This window comes from Anabas testudineus, chromosome 14, assembly GCF_900324465.2.
Source record: "Anabas testudineus chromosome 14, fAnaTes1.2, whole genome shotgun sequence".
Lineage (NCBI taxonomy): Eukaryota > Metazoa > Chordata > Actinopteri > Anabantiformes > Anabantidae > Anabas > Anabas testudineus.
Window position 1 is genome coordinate 3561363 of NC_046623.1, and position 16777 is coordinate 3578139.

A 16777-nucleotide genomic window follows, 5' to 3' on the forward strand; every position below is an offset into this window, starting at 1 on the left:
TACAGGGGCCTCATGAGTCTGAGTGCTTGATGGATCATTCTTATGTTTATGCATTAACATAAATCCATTAGTTGACATTCCCATAAACAGCTAACGACGTATGCAACAGGCGACTTGCAGATGAATATTGTGTCAGCAAAGCATTCTAGTTTCCAACTGTTGGACAGAACTTAATCCCGAGTCATTCTCCTCTATTAATGCTAACGTGTTTAATTCATCTTTAGTATTGGACTTTTCTGCTAAGATATACAAAATGTGAGTGGAAATTATAGCACAAAGTAATGCCAGATATTGCTAACAGTTACTGTTAATAACTGTCTCATTTGATTCTTTCTAACTTTATAGACCTTTAGGTTTACTGAGTAAAGCAAAAGAAAGCTTTTGAACTGCAAACCTGACCCAAGCCATAAGCTTTAATCCCAACATCTGAAATATAAATAGTACAGCTTTACTCCCTCTGTAAAACTAGGGAAACTCTATTAGTGTACAGTATAATGACATACAAATTTTCTACTGATGTGGCATTTCAAAGTGTATAGGCGATTAAGTGTCAAGATTTTTTTGTAGTGTTGTTAAACACTGATCCCTAATTTTCTTCCCTAACTAAACAGCTGTCATTTTTCATGAATCCAGCAATGCACTCGCCTGGAGAGTCAGAGCTGTCTTGACAAACAAACATGTCTCCACTGTTATTACTGCCTCCTCCAATGCTTACTGCTCTGGTGACAGCGACACAAAGAGACATAAAGAGCGTGGCCCTGGAGTAGATAAACAAAGAATGCCATCGCATGTCACTCCTGCTTGGACTGATGCACTAGCTGGAAATTGAGGGAGTTGGAAGGACGGCTGGGAGGCACAAACACACACACACACACATATTTGCACACATACACACATAGGCATGTCTCCGGTAATAGCTTTTGATTTGTCCCTGACATACCTTGGTCAAGCCATTGCCTTCAGATGTCTTGTGTTAAATACCTAGGGCGAACAAGGTTACACACTGTGATGGGCACATTCGCATTTTCAGTTGAGACCTCTACAGTCTATTAAGCTCCAGGATACAGTCGGGCTGGAGAGAGACTGAGTATGCTCTAAGACAGGAAATGGAGCAAATAAGACTGACGAACTGGCAAGTCTATCATTGTTATTTTACAGGGGCCTCTGTGTGTGCTTGTCACTGTATAAAGCCTCAGTGAAGGACACAGAAGATCACGCTGCTGTCTACTAATCAGAAGAGGGCACATTGTGTGTTTTGTTTGGTTCTGTGGTACCTCACTTCACTCACACATCAAGGCAAGACCCTGGAGCAGTGTTTGAGCTATGCAGGTGGGCAGCAATTCAGCTTCCCACGCTTCAATTTGACAACACAAGCGCTCCAGGGCCTTCAAAATGTGCGGATACTGTCAGTATTTCACCAACAAAAGCAGATAAGCCATGTGATGAATGGAAACGTGCCTATATTCAGAGCTCAGGGTCCTTTAAAGATTACAAGCTAAGAAAGAAACTTTCCCAAAGAACACTGCACATGACAGTTGTGTTTATCCTAAACTCTTATTTCCTTGAAACAGGATTATGACAGGCCTTTCTACTGGAGTGTTTGTACACAGTGTTGAACAACTTTCTGGCATGTGTCGCTTTCATTTTCAGATCCAGCTGACGTTTTGACAGATGAGTGGTGCCGTTATGCAGACTGTCTGCCAACCAAAGAGCTTGCAGAGATGGAGAGATTAGTCCTTAGAAAGCCAATTAAAGAACATTTAATGAAGATAGGCTACATCTATCCACCTCTCCGTCTTCGATAAGATGCCCTAATTTGAAAGAGGAGTTGTCAATTTTGCTGAATGAAATCGAACAAAATTATTAAGGGTTGAAAATATTAAATTAGATATAGTAAATAAGATGTCTTTTCTTGATGCCAAGTCATTTGTATTCAATGCCAGAGTCAGTCAGTGTTGAGGCCTTTATTAATGCCATTTTACAAATTCCATTAAATGTCACATTAATGCTTGTGTCAATATAATGTTATACTGATCTCAAAACATTGCCTCCAGCTGTACTCCAGGTAATAATCCACATTCCAAAGGCGGCTCTTTTGAGAGCAGCAAAAGGAAGTGAAGAGTAACTGGATGTCTTTCTGCTATTTTTCTCCAAGGCAATGTCTTACAAGAGTGAAGGACAACTGTGACAAAACCAAAGACAGGCCAAATGCAGATCTCATTGTTTGAGACCTGAAAAAAGTCCAAGGTAAGAAATCTCAAGAGGGTCTCTGTCTGAGGGGAAGGCATGCCTAGTCAATCTTCCTGTGTCTCATCTTTAGCCACTCTTTTCCTTTCATAGCATGTATAGTGTGTGACCTCTCAGTAAGAAGGGTGACCCGAGTCTTACTTATAGCCGCGACACCCACTGACAGACGACTAACCCTTGAAAGGTCAGGGCATGCAGGACTGGGAACACCTGCTACTCAAGAGAACTAACACTTCCCCAAGTGCTCAGAAGAACGGTGGGAGCATGGATCAAGTTATTGTGGACAGGAACACTGCAAAGCAAAACAAGGTTGTTGACAGTGAAAAGAATTTGAAAGCAACAGTTTGGAAGAAAAACACAGAAATGGAAATTCCTTCGCTAGGCCAGAGATAAGACTGGGCTTGGGTCATGGGGGATGGTTAACATGCATGGCAAGGTCTTGTGTGCTTCCAACAGTTTTCAAATGTTCAAATGTTTCACATGTTGTATAAAAATATTTAGGCATCATTCATTGCTCTATCATCTCATCTCAGTATATAAGCTGCAGGTTTTGAAATATTTACACATTTAGAAAATGATCCCAGCATTGGATACACACAAAGCAGAGTAGACACAGCTGAAACAACAACCAAAATGATTGGATGATGTACTACACCGGAACTAATCTGTGCTCCTGTTAGTATAAAACTGAACTCAGGAAAATACTATGAGCCTAAAAGGAAAAGCCACACATTCCAAGCTCATATGCCAGCTTACATCTGGCTCAACAAAGGCACAAGTTTTTAATCTTCAAAAGCCGGCTTTATAAGTGCATAATGAGTGAGACCACAATAGAAAAACAAACCATTTATTTTCCTCCCCTGGAGAGTAAGTGGAACCATATGGGGCATTGGGGAGCCAGGTCCCAACATCTGGGCGGCATCAGGGAATCAAAGCCAAGTGGTGCTGTGGACCCCAGTGAACCACTGCAACCTTTGCCTGCCCTGACAGAACTTTACTTAATGGAAAAACAGGTTGGAACCATGTTTTCAGAGTGTTTGAGTTTCTCTCTTGCCTTTTTTCCAGAATAATTACTAATCAAAAGGGGACTGTCGGCAAGGCTCCGGGCACGGTCCACAGCGCTAATCACTGGCAGCTGGGGCTTCCATAAAAACAGCTGGAACAGGCCACGGTAAATTCCTGTGAAACTGTTTTTTTAATGATGACGGAGGTCACAGACAGTGACATCCTGGGAGGAGATTTGTGCTGATCAATTATGACATAGCTTTAGGTAGCTAGTATGGAATATTAGCATCAGTGTGTGAGTGCAAAAAGAAAAATATCTGTTAATTGGTTTGATTGCAGAACACAATTTAACTTGCATAGTAATAAACTTTATTTCTGTTCATGATATGCAACAAAATGATCAAGTGATTAACAACACTCAGGCAAACCTTGGTTTAATAGCCTTTAACTAGGCTGCATTACTCTCTAGCCAACAACAAAGAAGCATTCTTATCGGACCAAACAGGCTGAGGTTAAGAAGCTGCACCACCTGAGGGCTATGTATTTTAGCTGGGGATTTACCATCTTACACTAAGCCACTCTCCTTCTTGCTCTCATGCTCCACTCCTCTCTTTCTCCTTTGGATCATATTCAGCCACCAAAACAACAGGAGAAAAGGGCTCTAGGGACAAAAATAGCCATTTACAAGATCAACTTGTATGTTTGCTAACTTAGAAAACAATATCTTACTTTGGAATGGTTCAGCTACAGAGTTTATGATCTATGATTACTGGGTAGATGGCGAGATGAATGCACACAAAGGACAGATTTTGTGCATGCCCTGGAGGTGCAATCATGTATTTTAATGCTCAACAAAGATAAGGCTGAGCACTGAGTATACTTGTCCTCTGGGAGAAATGAGGGGTGGGGCTGCCTCCCTCATGTCCAATCACATTATGCCAGAAGGGCTGTGGCCATGCTAATTTATTCCTGAGTGGTCCTTAGGGAGAGTGTCTAGTCATAAGGACCCTGTCAGCCCCTCCCCTCAGTGGGCACCTCAGTCTGCAGGCAGAGCCTCCCTTGAGAGGTGTGGCCTGCAGGCATATTTTAGAGTAATAATGCCATTGTCAGCTGTCTGGGTACCTTGAGGGCTTTGCAGATAAGGCAAAAACATCAGTGTGGCATGACTTGCCATATGACATAATCCATGTTAAGGTAAGGTTAAGGCTGCAAATGGAGGATGGATGCCCTGCTCTGTCCTTCCAATTCCTCCTTTATCAGTGCTGACTGTGTAATGGCCCCTGCACGATCCTAGGCCCTTATCCTGGGAGAGGGTTCCTCATTATAGCCACCCTAGGATCGAGCTGCTGGCTTGTCAACATGAAGCCAAGGAGAAAGCATGCTGCTAGCTCCATTCAGCTGTACTGGAATAATGTCAAATGAACTGACTGCTCGGAGCCCATGAGACACCCAAGGAACCACTTTATCTTCTTCATTAAAACCAGTTTAGAGAACAAGTGGGGAGGGAAAAAAATCAATTTTCCTTGAACGTCTCCAGAACAGACGGAACAAAATTAATTGCACCATTAGGTCCCCAATAGACAATTCTGGTGTGGTTTTCCTTCACAGATGCATAGTATGTGCCTACACATTGCTCTTAAAAAGGCAATTATGGCACAATTTTCCATAAGAATAACATTTGATTGAATTTGACTTTTTCTTTTTTTTAAGTTTTAGCACTTTGTGGGCCTTTGCATGTCTGAACATGTCAAATTTCCTTTGGCTAAATACAGGTACAGTACATAAAAAACATGATTATTTATTGAGTGAAAATAAAGAGCTGTGCTATCTAACTAACTGTCAATTAGCTAAATATTATCTATAATGTAACCAAAATGTACTGGCAATTACACTGGCTTTATAATGCCAGCATTATAAAGCATATTTCACAAGAGATGTACACATGAGAGTCTCATTGTTAGATTGCAAGGCAAACATGCAGTGATAATTTTGCTTTACAGAGAGATTGCAGGAGTGATAATTTTTACTCTCTTTTCTCATTTGCATAGGATGAAGTTAAAAACAGTTGAGAACAATATATATGGGCATTGCCATGAGAAAGCAGGGCAATTACTCTGAGACCAGCCAGTGATTAGTAGAAGGGGCTTCACAGAAAGAAGGAGGGTATCACACCTTGGTTAAGGAAATCTTTGCCTCTGCTACAGAATTACATTGATCGATGAACCTCTCTGATTGGAGCTTAGTACCCTAGTGCCTCGCCACTAAGAAAACACATCTTTCTCCTCTTATTGTCTTGCCCAATTCTCAAACCACCAAGTTCTATTGCTATAAGCCACATGCACCCCTGACAAGAATCCCAGCGTGTGATCTGAGGAAGAGTGAATCATAGTGAAAGATTAAGAAGATGTAGGGAGGGGGCGTCTATGTGCATGTAGGGGTAGACCTGCTGAGCACAATAGCAATAAGGGCTCCCCAGGCCATTAGCGCAGGTCCTCGGGACATGGTGGGATTGTAGGCCCCTGCAGAGGAGAGCTCAGCTGGAGCTTCACATCTCACTGCCTCACAGCCAAAACCCCCCCATTAGAGAAGATGAGGTTCCTATCGGCAAGTAGCATGCACACACACATTCATGTTTAAGTGTACGTGCGAGCCACGCAGAGTAATGTCTTTGCCAGGAGGCATGGGGCGGCTGCAGACTCACTTCAGTATCTAGGGTTGTTGTGGTTGTTTTGTCAACAGTTTCACTTTCTTTGAGAGCATTGTTTGTGATTTATAGCCAGCAGCAAAACAGAAATATAAAACAGAGTTGTATTGATTTTTTTTACTGTCTATGTGCGTCATAACTTCTGCCTAGTTCCTCACAAAATGTGAAAATTAATACAAACTGTAAAGTGACTTCGATTTGAACCCTAGTGTCGCTTGTTACTGCTTGCTTTTTTCATAAGCAACCCCAATCGCAGCCAAACTAAAAAAGCATTTGGGGAATCATAAAAGATTCTATTCTAATGGATTTTGACCACAGATTTTTTCCTCTGTCTGAGCCAGACTGGGGGGGAATACAATTATGAAAACACTGTGCAGGCCTCTGTTTTTGTTTAGAAAGGTAGTTTTACTAGACAGCACTTCTTTAGGAAGAAAATCGCCCCATTCCTCCTCCTTTTTCTTGTCCGTCTCCCTCCTTCCCTCCTCCTTCCTCCCTCGCTCTCTTCGTCTCCAGCCCTCTCTGTATCCCTCCCACGGCCTGGCGCTCTCCTTTAATGAGTAGCGGGAAATGACAGCTTTAATCACCGCCTGTGGCCAAGGCGAAGGGCCCGTTAATGATAGAAAAGAACAGAGGGCCATTTGCATCAATCAGTCCTAAATCACTTTTTATGATAATGCAGTAGAGAGGGAGGAGAGGCTACCCAGATGACTCCTGCATGATGATGATGAGGCTCTTCTCTCCCCGCCTTTGTCACCATGGAGGTTTTCTTAAAGAGATATAGCAAGAAGTCTACATGCTACCTCCAGAGTGTCCCCTGGCATAGCTGTCTATCCATGTACATGTATGTACCTATTGAGAATGTTTATATTTACAATTAGACATTTGTCAGACACACTAAAAGCGTCTTACAAGTGAGGTACAAAGCAAGCAAAAAAATTTGAGTCAAGGAGAAAGATCATGGTTTCATATAAAGCTGAATAAACACGTTATGTGTAAAATTACTGTGAAATTTTTTCTATTAAGACAGACAACAATCAAACCTTCACCAAGTGTCGAGACTGGCCAAATACAACCATAACAAAGTTATAGTAAACTAGAAGCTTGTACTGTGCGCTCTACAGTAGCTATGTGTGTACTGTACTCCACAAGCTGTAACATAAACATACACCAAGTTATCCAGTGAAATTCACACAAAAAACAACAGCAAACACTATTCTGTCAGAAAGAAACCATCGTTGTGATGTGCATCCCAGTCTGCATATGTATATCCCCTGATTGTAGTATATATAGAGGCATCCATGTGCATGTCCGCAGTTGCAGCTACCATTGTTTGTGTATATTCAAGGCTTTAAGTTGTAACCTTTTTGTAAGCAGGATGACAGTTTAGGAGGATCAAATCAGGTGAGGAGTATCTCTTTGAGCTGTACAGACAAGATTAGTTAAATTGCTTGCTATGCTAATCTGCCCTCACTGGAAGCTTTGATAAATAAAATGACTGATTTATCGTTTAAAACTCATTGTCACAATCAATATCTGATGTAATGTAACATTGTGCACCATACGAATTTGGACAGGTGCTTTGTTTGTCAGTGTTTCAGCACATTTATATAACTAAAAATAGCTACAACCACAAAATATTCTACTCCTCACTTTCCTCTTTGCATCACCTTAACGGATACTGGTTTTTGCGTCATGAGTCCATAGAACGTTGTTCTATAACTTCACCAATTGCTTTTTGCATGTTTTGATTAACTCTTATTTGCCCGTTGTGTTATTAAGATTTGCCTCTGGAAATTGCCAAGAATCTCCAGAGGTTTTGGTCATGACTGTGGACTGTGTTTTAACTGTAGACAAGGATCCATATAGACCTGACATCCTATGATTGACTTGCCCAAAGATTGTGAAAGTGCTCCTTTGTCTAACATGTCATTTATAGGTTTCCTATGCGCACCAGCTTTTACCTCTTATATTGCCCTAACTGAGTTTTGCTTGAAGACTTATTCTCTCCTAATAGTGACAGGCAATTTCATCTCAATCTACTCAGAGTCTGTATGTCTGTTTCTGTATGTAAACTAATATTAAAATAAAACATTAAAATATACAGCTGCCCAAAAACAAGTAGTGGCCAAGTGTCTCATTTCTTTTGAAGAGTTGAAATCTAGGCATGACATGTAAATATTGTTAAGTCTTGCACAAAGTTATTTCAAGACTGAGGGAAACCTACTCACATTAAAACTGCGATTTTGCATTCCAGTGTTGTATTGATTACTTTATTTCAATTTGAATGTGCTGCAATGCCTGAAGAACAAAAATGTGAAACTGGCCAAAAACTAGTCTGGATTATAGATGCTCATTACTTAGAGATAAACAAATTTCCATGTGCATGATTTAATCAAGAGTAATTCAAGACTACAACAAATGCTATTTGCTGAAGGTCTCATATTAATTTCAAGATCAGTGCAATCCTTAAATTCCAAAAAACTAAACTTATAATGAAAAGACACAAAAGTAATGTACATTTGATCACTCCAGCAGAAGTAAAGACATCCTGTGAGTCAAAAGTTTAAATGAGAAACTAGAATAACCACCATTAATTTACTGTGCACGCCGATAAGGTCTATAAATGGGAATGAGTACAGCACATAACTGAAAGTAAGACAGAACAACTGTGCAGTTTTCTGTCGTTGCTCACTGTTTTCATGAGAAGAAAAAAAAAACTACTGACAACTGACTTTCTCTATACTTGCAATACCACTAAGTCCATAGACAAGCACTGATGTACTTGATTATTTTGCATACTAGTATAATGAGTAAAATAAGCCTTACTATGTTTTTTTCATTTAGTCAACAAACTACTGTTTAATTATAAGTGATGTGACATTCTCTGTTTCCATAATTAATTCAGAAGTGCTCTGATTAAATGCAATCAATTCAATTGTTAACACAGCAGGGGTGTCAGAACAAAGATCATCTGGGGAAGTATAATGAATGCAATCAGATGACATAACACATTTACATATTGTTGTATTGAAACACAAAAAAGGAAACACCTGATTATATGTTTCCTCTGTATGTATGTATGTCACCTGATTGTGTGAAAATAGACATTAAAATTATGCTTAATAATGATTCAGTGTAAGAAGAGGTGTGTTGATTAATTACCGATTCATATATCTGTCAAACAGAAAAGTTTCTGCACCTGATGCTCATCACATACAAACCACTGTGTTTCCATCAGAGCCAGTGTAAGGTGATTCAAAACAGTAATGAAAGAAAGTGTGCACTTACCTCAGACACCACTAAGCTCTTTCTGTAAGTAATGATAATCCTAGCCTCTGTACAGAAGAGAGGGTGAAATGAATATTAAAGCGATATTCCGGAAAAAAAAGTAAGAGACTCCCCTTTGAAAAAAGAAAAATAATTCAAATGTCCATGAATGCTTGACTAATGGGCTGAAAGGGTTGCCAGTGCCTGGCAGTTCAAAATAGCAGAACAAAACATACCAATTTGTCACAAAAGGAGACTCTGACAAGCGCAGAATCCTCCCCAACACAGAGACAGGCATGACAATGCCCCTTCAGGCTATTGCGTACTTCTGCTCACTCTCGCTCTCTCTCTCTCACCTACTCTCCCTCCACCACAGATGGCTTCTTGTGAGTGCAGGGGAGGGCACGGCTGTTCCACAGTAATCCCCAGCCACACAGACGGAAAAGCTTGTTAGAGCACTTGCTGATCACCACAAAAAGTCAAACCAGAGCCAGGGAAAGGTCACCAGGAATTAGGCTCTGCTCAAACTCCAAAGGCTGGCCTAATTCCCTTGATAAGCCCCTTTGAAACTAAACCTGTTCTGGCTGTGCCATGGGCTCAGCCTCGCCTAGAACTAAAACCCTCCACTAAATCTAGCTGGAACTCATTTACACAGATGAACACACGCACAGCTGCAAGCATCACTGATGGAACACACAATACTATTGCCTTGCAGATGACTAGACCCAAATAATCGACTATAGAGTCAATGATTCCCAACGTATGTGAAAGAAACCGAAGCTGCCAAGATGCAGCACGAGGGCTTTAAGTCTGAGCTTCTTTTAGACTTGAAGCTTTGAAGCTGGATTGGGCCTTGGTTTGGCCTTTATGCTGCTGTTGTTGTCAATTATCCACTTTGAAAAGAACACCAGAGGGAAAAAATGAGTATGACCAGAAAGCAGTGAGTGAAGAAAGACTTGGGGCATAAACGGGAGTTATGTTGAATATCAAGATTTATATGACTCTCAGCTTTTACTGTTCTGAAAACATCAAATAACATGAGCTGGATTTTTAGAAAATGCAAGCCCCCAGGCTAAAAAATGTATACTGTCTAACCATGTTTGAACATCCCAGTGTTTTCACATTCACAGACCATGTTTACATTATTTTAATTTCAGCCCTCGCTGAATAATTGCAAACTATTACAGCAGCAGTATTTGCATACTCCTTCCTCTCTTTCACTTTCTTGAAAACACATGTACACACACCCCAGAGGTAAATAAGAAATCCTTCTGAGGAAAAAAGAAATATTAACTGATAGTTAATATTCAAGAGGGCTGTTAAAAAAAAATTTCAACAGCAACTCTAAGAAAGAAAAGTGGAAAAGTCTTGACAGTACAATATCTGCAGACATAGAACAGTGTTGGCCTTAACTTTCTTTTCAGTCTAAGCAAAGTACCCATGTATCTCAGAGTTTGAAAATATCCTCAGAATAAACAGAGATTTTACAATCCAGACAGACCAAAGAGCCAGTGATATGCATGTGTGCATTGCTGTGCTAGTAATATTGCATTATTATCTTCTTAACATTTCTCTGCTTTCAGCACTCTAAGAAAAAAGTGACCTACATGGAAAAGACAAAATAGTTCCCTTCCCTGTCATGTCTGCAACTTACAACATGAGTGCTTATTTCTGTCAACATCTTAATTATATGCTACAAGCCCAACACTTTGCTCAAGTCTGTGGTTTACTGAAGAACTACGGCAACAGTCAATAATCTGGTTGTTGTGATCATGTGACATGCAAGCTGTTTGGCCCTGGGGGCCTGTCTGTGGAGTGATGAAAACACTTGTTTTATTGTCACTGTAGCACTGTCTCTCTTCCCCTTTCGCGTCAGACTTGATATTAATCACCACCGTGGAAAAATAAGCTTTGCCACCAACTGACATAACAGTTGTGACAAGAATACTACACGCAGTCTGTACAAGACAAGCATACATAGGCTCTCTAGAGTATAGATGTGCTGTTCCCAAGTTTATTTGGCAAGAAATAAACTCCACCTACCAGTGCGCATTCATGTTTTTCGATTTGTGTATTGTGCATGGGGGAAGAAAAAAACGAAACCACTATTTCTACTTTAATAGATTTTATATAAAAACAAACATCAGGTCAAAGCAGTATGTTCTAACAAATGATCAGACTTCTAACACAGTTCACATAACTTGTGGCGTACCACAAAAATGTATTATTGTTACTGTTATTCATCTGTATCAGGTTTTTCAGCAATTTGAAAAAATCTTTCCCTCCTATACATACCCCTCTACTCTCCTTAGACGTCATGTGCTGCAAAAAGAGATTGCAAGTCCCATCTATAAAACCATCATAGCTCTGAACTCCAAAACAAACTTCTGTCATCCCATATTTAAGTTCAACGCATCACTGTATAAACAAAGTCAGTTTTGAAGTAAAGCATTTCAACAAAGGATGCCGCTCTGAAGATAACAATTTTGGTCGGTCACAACATAATGTAAAAGCATTTCCAATGCGTGTGGCCTCGGCTGAGATGTATGATGTGAATGTTCTTAACCCGTGGTACTGCTAAAACTGTGGCCCTTGTCTTATCTGATCTGCAAACGGTAAGTTGTTAAAGCGTTTATACAGCTTTAAGTGCTGCCACACTTTGGCACCATGCAAATGAGGTGATAGGAACTCCAGCACTAAGTGAGTGTCAGCCTCTCCACAGTGCAATAGCTGTTTGGCGTAGGCTGGTTAGACAAAGGACTGCATTTTCCAGGCAGAGAGGATGAGAAGTACAAAGTAGAAGGTGAGGCAAAAGACAAAAAGAGAAAATAATATCAAGAGGAGAATGAGAGATCAGTGAATTGGGATGAGGCCAAACAATGTTCAGGTGAAGAGGTAAACTAATGAATGAAAACAATGTTATTTGATTTAAAACAAAATGGGAAACTAAAAGTAGCTATAAACAGAATTGATTTCCTGAAATCAAGAAGCAAACTGAAATGTTTGATCACTCATAGTCTTAAAGTAAAATTTACATTGATGATACAGTGAGCAGAGATTACTAAGGTATAATATATATAAAGAATGGCACCCTCGCTACTTCTATCATTCCTTTTACAGCTACTTGTTTTGATCAAAAGAAGCCAGTGGAAGGTACAGTTTAGCATTATGGTTAGCCACCAGGGAAGGCTAATGCTTCAGGCATCTGTGCCAACCTGGAAAGAGAGAATGTGCTCACAGCATTGCTGCAATGTTGGCAGTCACATGGCCAACAGGTTCAGCAGACACCTCTCTCGTAGCCAAGAGCAGGTGAGGCGCACAGTGCTGGCTGACAGGAGGTTGGCCCAGAGAAATTAACTAGATGTGAAGGCCATTATGGTAATAGGGGAGTAGACTGCCAGGGACGTGTCAATAGCAAAGAACAGAAGATTCCTGCATGAGGTTAGGTGAGGTTAGCCAACCAAACATGACCACATCACTTGGGAAATAGCTCATTAAAATATGGTGCTGTGTGGTATGCTGTGAGGTGTGTAAATCCACTGTCTGTAGAAAAAAAAGAAACACATTGAATTGCAGCAAATGTTATTTCCTTGTTAGTAGATGTTAAGTGGGAATATGTAACGTTGTTGTTATGTTTGTATATGTGCAGTATGTGTGCAGAAGATAAAGGCTGCAGTAGTTGATGGCAGCAGGCCTAGGCCAGGGTCTTTCTCGAATGCTCCTCATTAACAGCTCATAATGGCTGGCAGCGTCCTAGCGCCACCCTGGCTCACTCTCATTAGCAGCTGGCAGTGAGGTGGGGAGATGAGTGGACATTGGCATCAACCCACCTGCACTCAACAACAGCATGGGAGCGAGGCAGGGAGTGGGGAAACAAGGGGGGAAAGAGACTGAGATAGGTGGAACAAGAGGGAAAAATCCTCATCTCAGTAGATTTAATTAAAACTGGGGTGAACAGATGGGGAAGATGGAGTGAAGTCCAACAGGAGACAGTTCATCTGTCTGGGCTTCCACATTTCTCTTTCCATCCCTCCATCGCTTCGCATTTGCCTCACTGTCTCATCTCTGTGCTTTCTCTTTTTTTAGATAATACTTTGCTTCCAGAGTGTCCTAATTCAAAGCTTCAACACTGGCAGTGTGACAAAAACAAGAGAGAAAAAAAAAATCAGACGCTGCTCACATGGCCTATCGAAGGAACGTGGGCATCATCCACAGCAAACTAACTGTGGATAATTATGGGCTGGGCTACTGCTGGCCAGCTCAGCATTGGGCCTGGGATGTTCTGCTGGGGAGTAGCTAAGCCCTTATTAAAAGGTAATCCAGGCAATCCCTGTGTAAAATAAAGGAGCTATTTGTTTAAAATAGAGAACCACCGACCGCAGATCGAGCCAGACAGAGGGGAAGGTCACTCAGTGCAGGGTTTTAGATCAGAAAAAAGATCAAGCCTGCCTGTGGCTCTTTTTTCCCCTCTCCCAGAAGAAGTCGCTTTTCATTCAAATGTAATCATCACGGCACTGTAATATGACCTTCATGGCTGCATGTTAAAAGGAGCAAAAGCAAAGCATTCAGCTCCTTCAGTCCCTGTGGCCATTCCAGTGTATACAAAGGGATCAGAGAGACAAGCAAGAACCACTAAATTCAAAGCATCGTACAATAACAGGCCTTTCACTTTACACAGATATGTAAATGCACATGCAGAGCACATGTGTTAAATGCTTTCACAATTTCTAGCATTTTTACACTATGTCTACTCTACTGTATCTTTGATTGGCATTTAGTGCCAAATATTATCATAATCTCCTAGCAACCTAGGAATTCTAGGAATCACGCAAACGAATCATCGAAGGGGAAAAAAATACTCACATCCACCTTGTGTAACAATGCCAGTAGTTTTGCATTTTCTTCTAAAATTTCTCTGCCTTAGTTCAATTCCCTGCTACATTAATCTTATTATCCTTTGAACCTTTTCACTGTTAATGCCAAATGCAATTTGTATTCTGAGGGCAGGCAAAAAGCTCTAAACTGATTATCCCAATTTGAACCGTGGCAGTCCTAGATATTGTTGAGTCTGAAAGGGCCATCTAGCTGGTGAATGGGCTTCTCATATGCCTTCTGAGTTTCATGACACAATGTTGCGTCTGCTTTGCAAGGGATAAATTAAGCGTGTGAAAGTCTAAGCAAAGCCCTCATTTTCCAGTTAATCAAATCTTCCCCTAATCAAATTAGCGCACATAATTCCTCTGGATACGTGGTACAAAAACAGCATTATCCTCCTCTCCGGAGCTGAAAGGCAGGGAATCAGCGTGGTGCCTCTCTCTCCTCTGCATGAGCGGCCCTCAATGGAAGAGGGCGGCCAGGGTGAGGTGGGGGGTGGAGGAGACCAGGGGCGAGGGGGGATGGCACGACTCTTCCCAGTGGCCTAACAGAGAAAGGCAAGGCTGGGGTAAACTTTGGCAGCATTTAAGTTCCCAGCTCATTAAAAAGCCTGGCTCAGTGGCCACCTCCAGGGAGCACTGGAGCATTGGCTAATGAGGTACTTGTTTAATTTTCTTTCAAAAGGCTGGACATCTGTGACAACCCCCCTCAAACCCCACACTCCCTCCCATTTCTCCCCTCAGCCTTCAACCCCCATGCCTCGTCTTTTTTCTTCAAACCCCACACAAAGCCCATCTATCAATAGGCCACAGGGCTCTATCTGGTTTGATGAAGTGTCTCTCATTGAATAAGGCAGATAATACATTTGAAGGAGTGCAGAACAATCGCCATTAAGTCTGATCTCTCCCTCTGAACAGTCAAAGCCCATCATGGAAATTCAATAGTGGTCAAACTAAATGGATAAATGTCCACAGTCCACCGTAACGTTCTAATTGATTTCCCTTCATGATATAATCCACTCTCCTCAATAGTGGTCCTTGCCACTCCCTTTCACCCCTGACACCCCTCTGCATAGATATTGCAGAAATCTTCAGGCATGAGGTAAAAAGGGGGAAAGTTAAATAGCTAGTATGTATCAATCTGTTTGAGAAGTGGGTGGTTCATCTTTCCATTTTGATGTAGTGGAGAGGCTTGAGTCTATTTTCTGTGACCCGTCAAGCTCCAAACTGACCTTTGCATGAGGTTTGGGCTTCAAATACGGGCCCCATAACACCTCAAGAGACATTAAAAGGCACCTCGCTCTCTATCGGTGTCTGTAATTGGAATTCAAAGCAGCTAGTGCCGTGTCTCTCTTCATTGGTCACTTCCACTTATTTCATAATGTGTCTCGATTCTTTCATTATGAGAGCTGTCTGACTCATATTTGCACCTTGATGCCCTCCTAATGTCTAAGAACATGGGCAGAATACAAATGTGCTCTTTCTACTGCCTACATTTCCTCCTTCTTTCATGCAATCTTCAGCTAACAACTTATCTAAAAGGATGAACTAGCCACAGGGGAAGGGAGAAAAAGTGAGGAGGATGATAAACCGTGTTAGGAGCCAGTTAAGAGGCTTCATGAAAACATTTGTCAATTTGCACAATGTAAACAGGCTGTAACAATGTGTCTTGGGGTCAGGGGTCAAACCCATGGATCATGCATCAGCTGGCGCGTGGTTATTGTTCCACTCAGCCTGTCAAAGCAGGAGCACGGAGTGTGAGCATAAATGTGTGTGACAGAGGCAAGGAAAGAGGCATTGAGGCCTTCGGGGTGATCGTAACTAAAACATTGTGCTATTATTAGAATGATACTAGAAAGCGCCATCTGGGTTGTTTAATGAGCCTTTACCATGGTGCTAAAAAGAGCCTTAAGTTAATTCCCTGAAACAATATGCTTATAAAAGACTAGAGTAGGTTGTAAACCAAAAGCATCAAGCATTAATAAAGCACAAAACCTATTTCTAAAACTCAAAATGTAGCAGTTACCAAGCCGGCTGCTGTGAAAATTTTTATTTTAACTGTCAAAAACTTTTCTTAGAATGACATATGTTTTTTAGTTTATGAAACAGTTGTAGCTACTGAAACTATTTAGCATGTCAGAAACGCACTGTTTTGGTGCTGAAAACACTGTAAACTAAAAAAAGTGGCAAATACATCATGTATATTGGGCTGAATGTCAGGAGGAAAAGTAGCATTAACAGATTAGTGATTTTGTTGGATCAACTTCTGTGTGAAATTATTTATCTTAAAATAGTTCAATTGTTACATCATAGTTTAACTAATTAATACTGTATGCATGCTTGTGAATTATGCCACACCAACAAACAGAGATTAGAAAATACAAATTATATAACTGAACATCACTTTCATCCAGCTATGTCTGCTTGAATACTTCCATCACTAACAAAACATGGACTTCTTTTCCTTCGATATGACCCCTATGCCAGTGGCTGTTAATGTGGTGCAAACAAAATGCTACAGAGGTCTTGACAGTGGGGGTGTCTAAGTGTCTACTGGACTGGCTCCCACTGACCCCTGGCCTTGGGTATCACCATGCAGTCTCGCCTGCGGCAGTGTGCAGCAGCAGCAACAGACAGCCAGGCGGAGATGCTGGCCATGGAGGCGGAGGTCAGCACTGTG

General features: G+C 41.2%; 1 protein-coding gene across 1 annotated transcript in view; it reads right to left on the reverse strand.

The window, feature by feature from the left end:
* auts2a (activator of transcription and developmental regulator AUTS2 a) overlaps positions 1–16777 on the reverse strand; it is a 271187-nt gene that overhangs the window by 48770 nt on the left and 205640 nt on the right. The window lies entirely within an intron of this gene.